Source organism: Arvicola amphibius, chromosome 3, assembly GCF_903992535.2.
Source record: "Arvicola amphibius chromosome 3, mArvAmp1.2, whole genome shotgun sequence".
Lineage (NCBI taxonomy): Eukaryota > Metazoa > Chordata > Mammalia > Rodentia > Cricetidae > Arvicola > Arvicola amphibius.
In genome coordinates this window covers 143,871,130-143,880,859 of record NC_052049.1, presented here as the reverse complement: position 1 = coordinate 143,880,859, position 9,730 = coordinate 143,871,130, and positions in this window count along the sequence as shown.

The window sequence follows — 9,730 nt, the reverse complement described above, 5'->3', positions numbered from 1 at the left end:
GTAGGGATCCAGGCTGGGTATTTCTTGTTCATTTTGAGATAGGGTTTCGAGTAGTCTTGACCAGGCTGACCTTGAACCTCTGATTTTCCTGCCTCTGCCTCCCAAGTGTGGGGGTTACAGGCATGAGCCACCATGCCTATTTTAGGTAATACTGGGGATTGAACCCAGGACCTGTGCATATGAAGCAAGTACATCCCCAGCTCCCATTCTTATGTGATTCTTGGAATGCTACGTGTGGTGGTGTACCTGCCTGTAATTCCACCACCTGGAAAGCGGAAGTGAGAGGACTGCCCCAAGGTCAAAGACAGCTGGGTCTGTACCACAAGTTATAGGCCAGTTAGGCCGTGGTAAGATGGATCTTGACTGATACGTGAGTCTTGTATATAGTGTATAACTTTTAAAAACTCATTGGAATCTATAACTATGGTTTTGTATTTTCCCTACTTTCCTTGTTTTGTTGACTTTGTGTGTGTTTGTGTGTGTGCGTATTTCTTCTGTAGGCATTTTCTTTGCAGTTATTGTAGGACTTGTTTAAAATATTGATGGTAATGTTATGTTTTAAACTGATAGCAACTTCAGTATGTGCAGAAACTTCACATCTGTTCTTGTGTTGGCAAAGTCAAAACTTTTTTATTTGTTTGGTTGGTTTGGGTTTTTTCAAGACAGGGTTCCTCTGTAGCTTTGGAGCATGTCCTAGAACTTGCTCCGTAGACCAGGCTGGGTTCGAACTCACAGAAATCCGTTTATACCAATTATACGGTATAATTATGGCCTATAATTTACGGTGTAGACCCAGCCGGCTTTGACCTCGGGGCAGTCCTCTTCTGCTTTCCCAGTGCTGGGATTAAAGGTGTGCACCACCATCACTGGGCCCTTATTTATTTCTTAGTTGTAATTAAAATTTGCTTTTAAGTGTATTGGTGTTTGGCTTGCATGTATGCTTGTGTCCCACATGCATGCCTGGTGCTTGAGGAGCTCAGAAGACAGTACCAGATGCCCTGAAAGTGGAGTTAGAGATGATGGCGAACTGCCATTGGTGCTGGGAACCAACCTGGAATCCTCTGGAAGAACAGCCAGTGCTCTTCATTACTGAGCCAGGGTCTCACTAAATAGCTCAAATTTGCAGTTCTCCTTTGTCAGCTTTCTGAGTGCAGCAGGTATCACCGTGCCAGCCTACAGACTAATGCATATGAAATGTAAGAGGATATAAATTGGGGGCTAGAGAGATGGGTCAGGAGTACTGGCTGCTCTTGGAGAGGATCCAGGTTCATTTTCTAACCCACATGGGGCTGCTCACAGCCATCTGTAACTCCAATTTCATGCCCCACTTCTGGCCTTCAGAGGTACCTGTACTGTGTGATACACATACCACACACACACACAATTTCTTTTTAGTTTTTTTAGTATTGGGGCTGGAAAGATGGCTGAGTGGTTCAGAGTACTGGCTGATGGTCTTCTAGAGGACTGGATTTGGTTCCCAGCATCTATTTCATGGCTCACAACAATCTTTAACTCCAGTTTTCCGGTCTAATGGCCTCTTCTGCCCTGTGCAGGCACCAGGCACACAAGTATTACACAGATGTACATGCAGGCAAAACAAAAAGTCGAGTGCAGCTTCATATGGTTAGTTACAGGTTCACTCACTACCCTGTGCTTATTTTAGAAACATAACAGCACTGCTGGCAGCTGCCTCCCGCATCCCGCTTAATTCCCTAGTTCTTGGCTGTACCAAGAGGTGACCGTAAGTGATTGGCTTTTCTTATCTAGGTTTGTAAGTGTGTGATGAAATCAGCAATGTGGATTCTCAGGACAGGCATTAGGCAACATGTGACGATGTAAGATACACTGTGGCCCATTGTTTAAGGAATGAAAGAGGATTGTGAGTCAACTGGTGTTTTAAAAAGTAAAGCAACTTTACTGCCACTTCTAAGTTAAAAGCTCCTTATATTGTTACTCTATTCAAAAGAACCTTTAGAAACTCAGGTGCTGTACTGTACTACAGAACACAGTTGGTTCCAATCATCAGACTGAACTGCCCATGTCTTATTTCACCTTTTCCGTTCCCATTTACTATTAGATTCAGGACTACTGTAGCTCTCCCCCTACACAGATGTGCTAAGTGCAGTAACTCATACAGTTGTTTCACCCATGCCTGTTCATGTTCCAGCTGCTCATCAACTGCTCATCATTAGGGTCTGAATAGAGCCCGCTGAACTTGGAATAGAGAGGTCTCAGTTCTGGATTCACTGACTCTGTCACTTGGTTGTCAGTCGTGGTAGATCCACGTTCTTTCTTTTCTGAGACAGTATTTACATAGCCTAGGTTGACCTGCGTGAACCTCCTACTCTTTAAGTGCCAATTTATAGATGAGTACTGCCACACGTAGTCAACGTGTCTTTTTAACTTGGAGATGCAGGGTCTGGCCTGACAATCCAGTGACCCAGACAAACTGACTGGGACAGTGTGTTCAGTGTGACAGCACAGTGCACTGTAATTACACGCAGCTGCCCCCGAGGGAGCAACTTTTCCATCAGAGAGACTGGACTCCGCTGGACCTCACCATCATCAAAACTTGGCGAGCTGTCCTACAGAGTGCTCAGCCTGTGGAAGTCTAACCTGCCTTTAAAAGACTATCACCAACCTTACGCCTTAGATTTACCATGCAGTCAGCTTTTACAACCTAAGCTAAATGTGTATCTTTAATCTTAAGCCTTTTGCTCTTTCATGACCCTGACCCAGACCCAGAGCCGTGTGTGTTGGTGTTTGATAATTATTTGAAAACAACTACTAGGTTAAAAGCAACTTTTGCTGTTTTACTATGTAGCCCTGGCTGTCCTGGAACTCACTGTGTAGACCAACAGAGCTCTTCCTGTCTCTGCCTCCAGAGTGCTGTGGTTAAAGATATGTGCCATTACACCAGCAAGAGTAATTGGGGGGGGGGGGAGGCTGGAGATATTATGGCTCAGCAGTCAGGAGCACTTGCTGCTCTTCCAGAGGACCCGCTGCCAGCACCCACCCCAGCTCCAGGAAACCCAACACCCTCCTCCGACTTTCGTGGGCACTGCACTCAATGTGGCATACACACAAACATAAATATGCTTTTTAATTAAAAAATTTATGTGTATGGGTGTTTGGGCTGCATGTATGTCTGTGCCCCATGTGGTGCCAGGTGTCCACTGAGCCCAGAAGAGGGTTCCTGGAACTGGGAACTGGAGTTGGGTGGTTGTGAGCTTCCACAGGGGTACCTGGAGTTGAGTCTGCCCTCTGGGATAGCATCCAGTGCTCCCAACCAAACTATGTCTTCAGCCCCTGGAAGCAAATTAAAACAAGTATCCATCATGAATATTGGAGGTAACATGGGTATAGGTTGGTGATGTGTTTGTGGTTTTGAGTGCTCTTCTGGGTCAGTAAGTAACTTCGTCTCGTAAAACCGCTAAAGATTTTTTAAAAAGATCTGTGTGTTTTGACTATTTGTATGTATGTGTACCAAGTGTACTTGATGCCTATAGAGGCCAGAAGAGGTGATCAGATCCCCTTATACTGGAGCTGCAGATAGTTGGGAGCCACCACGTGGATGCTGGGAATCCAGCCCGGGTTCTTGAAAGAGCAGGGAGTACTCAGCCCCTGAGCCATCTCTCCAGGTCCCACCCCCGTTAGAGATTTCTGCAAAAGGTATTTTTGTTGTTCTTTTCCCATACCGTGTATCCTGTGATGGTCAATAAACAGGGAAGCCCTTTGTTAGAGACGGACAGACTACAGACAGATGGGAGACACACACAGAGAGAAGTAGAGAATTCACATTTGGCTCACTCCTGGTCTAAACTACTCCAAGAAACGACCCTTCATTCCTTAGTGTGACATCACCAAAGTTCTCACCAGGCTACTCTCACAGGTTCTACAGTGTCTGGATTCACCAGTGCTTGCTGATCAAGAAACAAAAACAACTGACATCCTGAGATTTCCTTGTCAGGCTCCTTACTCACAAGGCCTGAGGTGGTTGTCTTAAATAGGCCAAGAGTGACTTTCTGGGTGTTCTTCCCACGTCTGGTAATAATAGGGCTCCCGTGGAAGGAGGTGGGATTTCATCGCCCACTGGACAGCACCGTCTCCATTGCAGTACAGAGGTCAGCCATGATGCCACTAACCTCACCAAGCAGACGTGACTCGGTGTGCAAGTTGTCAGCACCTGGAGGGCCTCGCCTTACTGCTGCAGACCAGGGGATGGTGATGGGGTTTTGCTCATGCTGCACCTGCCCTTCTAAATGCCATCCGAGCCTGTCTAACAAACCACAGACTGACGTCAGGACTTTCAGACTACCTCCGCCTGTGCTCGCCGCTCCCACACCTGCCTGCTTGACCCCTCCCTAACTTCAGCTGCAACGTAGATGGTGCACTGGGTGGTGGTGCCTGGTGCTTAAGTATGCGTGCTTCAGAGTTGAGTCCAGTCTAAGCCTCAAGCTTTGTCCTAGGGCTTCTTGGCTTTGTCTCTGCATAGGTTTCTTATTCCTAAAACAGGGCCATTAATACACAGTTCATAGGTTATAGTAAGAATTAAGTGAGAACACTGGAAAAATATTTAGCATGATAACCATCATGTATAAATGTATACTTTATATACATTTAATTTTCATGTATATTAGTTTTGCTTGCATGCTTGTCTATCACAGGTGTTCCTAGTATTCAGAGGTCAGGAAAGGGTGTTGGGTCCCCAGGAACTGGAGGTACCAACTGTGTGAGCGACCATCTGGATGCTACAATTCAAACCCAGGTCCTCTAGGAGAGCTGTCAGTGCTTTTAACCTCCGAGCCCCCTTTCCAGAGCCTGATGGAGTCTTAACTGTGTGTCTGTGTAGGGGTATGTGCATGTGAGTGCAGTGCCCGCAGATGCCAGGACTATTAGATCTCCCTGGAGCTGCAATTATTGGGAGCTGTTAGCTTCTCGTGGTCCCTGGAAACCGAACTCGGGTCCTCTGCAAGGACATGCTCTTAACCACTGAACCATCTCTCTGATCCCTTTTAGTAAGTTTTTTTTTTTTTAAATAGCATTTGTTCTATGTGAGTAATTGTCCATTTACTATGGTGTTGAATGGGTGGGTCGAAGAATCCCAGGCTACGCCAAGATAAACCAGTTAAATATGTTTTATTATAAGGGACAAACTCACGAGACAAGAATAAGTCCAACCTCAACTGTGACACGCAGGCACCACAGGGAGAGTACCTGGCATTTTTCTCCGGTACCCAAGAGGTCATGCCCTAACCTTGTCCTACCTCTTAAAGGTCATTGGCTGACAGAGATTCCCCATCATTACAGTCCTTAACAGTCCTTAACATTCCAGGCTCAGCCATTTGTTCTCAAGAGGCCTGCTAAGGGACAAATTAATACTAAAAAGCAGAAAAGGGTTAAGTTTGGAAGGTGAACAAATTAAGAGGTCCAGTGGCATCCCTCCCCCAACCAAATCCCATCCAAATCCATCTTCTGGGTCCTAACATGAGGTTCTGGTTTAGGGGACAGAGGTATGCAGGAATAAAGAGTCCTGGTCAAGGTGTTGATCCTGCCTGTCAGCATTGCTAGGGCTCCAGTCTCATTCAGGTTCCCAGGACCCCGTCCCCTTGCAGCCCCAAGCTGATACCAGCTTGCAGCCTTTCCTTCTAGCACAAGACAACCCGGGAAATTCCATCGTCTGATAGACTTAGACTTGGGGTGGGTGCACAAGTGTCCTGCCAGGACTGCTAATTCTCCCTAGGTCAGATGGAAAGAAAACTGGCTGACACTGCCTTAACAAGTCATCTCTACATTAAAATGGCTCCCCTTGATGGTCAGGGCTGTCTGTTGTAGCCCTGGGCTCGTTCTCATCCTTTCTCACCAACCCAGACTCCTGCTTGAAACAGTTCCATGTGAGCAGCCCTGTATCCCTAAAGGCCCGCCTGACTCAGATCCACTTTCTGGGCTTGCCATGAGCTGTCTGCTTTGTCTCCTACCCCAGACGAGCATCTTCATCTGGAAGCCAAAAGCCCTTCTTTCCCTCAGGATCCTACCTGCTGGGTAGAACCTAATGCTAATAACTCAATGCTCTTGTGAAGGGAAAAAACCCTGGGTAAATATTACATTACTTTTCTGGGAATCCATGCCGTATTCGCCAGTGGGTCCTGTGGCAATATCAAGAATCTGCCTCCCACCACCTCCCCCAACTCTGGCCACCATAAGGTGCAGGCCTCTATCAGGGATCAGAACATCATCCTGACAGGTTCCCTATTGCTGCCTTCATCTCCTACACGGCTTATTCTCAATTCACAACTAAAACAGACCATTTACTTACTATTTATTAATTTATTTGGCTTCATTTGGTTGAGCTGTGACCTTACTCTGTTACCCAGGCTAGTCTAATACTCATAGCAATTTTCCTGCCTCAGCCTCAAAAGGTGCTAGGATTATAGGTATGAACTACCTTACTCAACCAGATTGAGCCTTTTTTTTTTTTATTTTTCAAAGATAGGTTATTTATTTATGGGGGGGTTGCGTAACTGTGCGTGTGTATGTGTGTGCCTGCAGAGGCCGCAAGAGGCATTGGACCTCTGGAGCTGGAGCTGTAGGCAGTTGTGAGCCATCTGATGTGGTTGTTGGGAACTGAACCCAGGTCCTCAGGAAGAACAGCAAGCTCTCCTCACTGGAATCACCTCCCCAACCCACAGATCGATCCTTTAAAACTGCTAGAGCGTGTCACTCCTTGGGCAACTCAAGGGTCTAAACGACTCTCCCCTAGTCTGGGGAGGCCAGTGAGGCACACATTTCTCTCTCCCACTCCTCAGTCTACATCACATGGCTCCAGCCCTCTGGCCCAAACTTATTTCCTGGCTTTATGCAGTGCCTGGCCGCTCTCAGTATAGGAGCTGTGTGTCACTGTCCCTCTCCTCATGAGAAGCTACTCAGTCTTGCAGCAGGACCAGCATGGAGAGCTCACCACCTGATCTCCCCTCCACACACCATCCCACCCCCAGATCTAGTCTGGGGCCCACATCCTGTGCTCTGACCTAGTCAATCCCCAACATTCAGGCTTTGGCCAGGACACATTGTACGTGCCAACACAGGCTCCCCTCCTACCACCCGACATCAGCCCTCCATGGCATATTCAACCTGCACATCTGGATGCAAGGCCCAGCCTGATGTGTCTGATTCTATCCTGTGCACACACTCCAATCCCCAGATCTAGCGTGGGTCCCATATCTAGGGCCCTGGCCTAATCTGGTCAACTCTTCACATACCACACCCAACTCCCAGCTTTGACCATGACACACCACCTGCCTGACAGCCCAGCCCACCACCTGTCACATGACTTTGGCCTGCACCACTTCTAACCTCCAGGCCCAGTAGGGCCCAGCGCATCTTACACTGCAGCCCAGTGTGATGACTCCACATCTGACACAAAACTAACAAAGTCCACATGCCCAGGTTTCATTACAGAAATACAATATGAAAGACAAGACGGTATGTTCCCCTCCCTCGATCCACCAGTCCTGTAGAATTACAAAGATGGACCTCAACACAGAACTTTAAAAGAACATTCACATCCTTCAAAAAGCAAACAAACTGAAAGAACTTAAAGATAACACAAATAGCTCAGTGAACTTAAAATGTAATAAGAGAATAAATGTTAGCATGACACTCGAGAAACCACATTTAAAAAGAATTCTATAAAAAATACGGGGGCTAGAGAGATGGCTCAGAGGTTAAGAGCATTGCCTGCTCTTCCAAAGGTCCTGAGTTCAATTCCCAGCAACCACATGGTGGCTCACAACCATCTGTAATGGGGTCTGGTGCCCTCTTCTGGCCTGCAGGCATACACACAGAATATTGTATATATAATAAATAAATATTTTAAAAAATATTTTTAAAAAATAAAAATATGGAAGAGCATGCAAGTTGGAATAAAGATGGAATTGAAGTAATCCAACTAGAAAACTTGGGAAAGTCAAGTAGAAGATAGAATATTAGGTCCTGAAGATCAAGTAGAACTAGACCATACAAGCAAAGAATATGAAACACGTGAATGTGTGCACACACGTGTGCATGCACACACACACAGGTATGGGGGAAAGGAGGAAGTATGAAGGAACTCTGGGACACCATGAGAAGACCAAATCTTCAAGTTATAGGCATAGATGAAGGAGAAGGATTTTAAGTTAGTGACAGACCACATCTCAACAGAACCATAGAAGACTTCCCCAAATTCAAATTAAGGGAAGACACAGCCATACAGATGCAAGAACATTAGAACATCAAATACAGAAGATCAGAAAATCTCCCCATGGTATATCATAGTTAAAACGCAATGTATACAACAAGAGTATTGGAAACGGCAAGAGAAAAAACATAAGGCACATATGAAGGAATAACATCTGATTTTTTCGTTTGGTTTTTTGAGACAAAATTTCTCTGTGTAGTCCTTGCTGTCCTGGAACTAGCTCTGTAGACCAGGCTGGCCTTAAACTCACAGAGATCCACCTGCCTCTGCCTCTCAAGTGCTGGGATTAAAGGTGTGCACTACCACTACCTTGCAACATCTGATTTTATTTTTTTAATTCATGTGCATTGATGTTTTGCCTGCATGAGGGTGTCAGGTACCCTGGAACTGGAGTTACAGACAGCTGTGAGCCACCATGTGGATGCTGGGAATTGAACCTGGCCACCATGTGGATTCTGGGAATTGAACCTGGGTCCTCCGAAAGAGCAGCCCATGCCCTTAACCACTGTGTCATCTCTCCAGCCAACATGTAACATGAGGGCCTGCTTGTTGGCGTTTCTGTCCTGCCCAGTTCCCACAGCCGGTAAGCCCCACAGAAAATCACACAGAGGTCTCCATAAGTTATAAACTGATTGGTCCATTAGCTCAGGCTTCGTATTAGCTCTTATATTAGCTTATTATTCTTATCTGTGTTAGCCACATGGCTCAGTACCTTTTTCAGTGGGGCAGGTCACATCTGCTTCTTCCGTGTCTGGACAAGACTGCACCAACATCTGATTTCTTAATGGAACCTTTGAAATCCAGAAGATCCTGGGTCAATGCACTCCACATTCTAAGAGACCACAGCTGCACCTCCACTACTGTACCCAGCAAACTATCTGCCATAGCTGACAATGAAAGAAAATAAATCGATGAAATCTTAAAAGAATTCATATCCAGCATACCAACCCTAAACAATATTGGGAGCAATACTCCAGCCTCAGGAGAGGACTGAACACAGCCAAGGGGCTATAGAAAGAAACCAAATGAAGCTCTAATCACTGAAACATAAAAGTAGACTAATAACACAAATAACAATAATGCAACAAAATGACCGCATTCAACTCGCCCGCCCTCCAAAAATAACTTTAAATTAATGGCCTTAACTCTATCAAAAGGCACAGGCTGGTTGAATAGACTAAGAAACAAAATCTGGGGTTAGGTTAGATGGCTTAGTGGATAAGAACACTGACCGCTCTTCCAGAGGACCCAGGTTCAACTCACTGCACCCACATGACGGGTCATAACTGTAACTCCAGCCCCAAGGAATCTGATACATCCATGGACACTGCACACATGGGGTATACAGACATACATGCAAGCAAAACATGCATACACATAGTATAAAATAAACTGGGCACGATGGTATGTGCCCTTAGACCAAGTACTTGGGAAGTAGAAGCAGGTGGGTCTCTGTGACTTGGAGGCAAGCCTGATCTTCTACAGAATGAG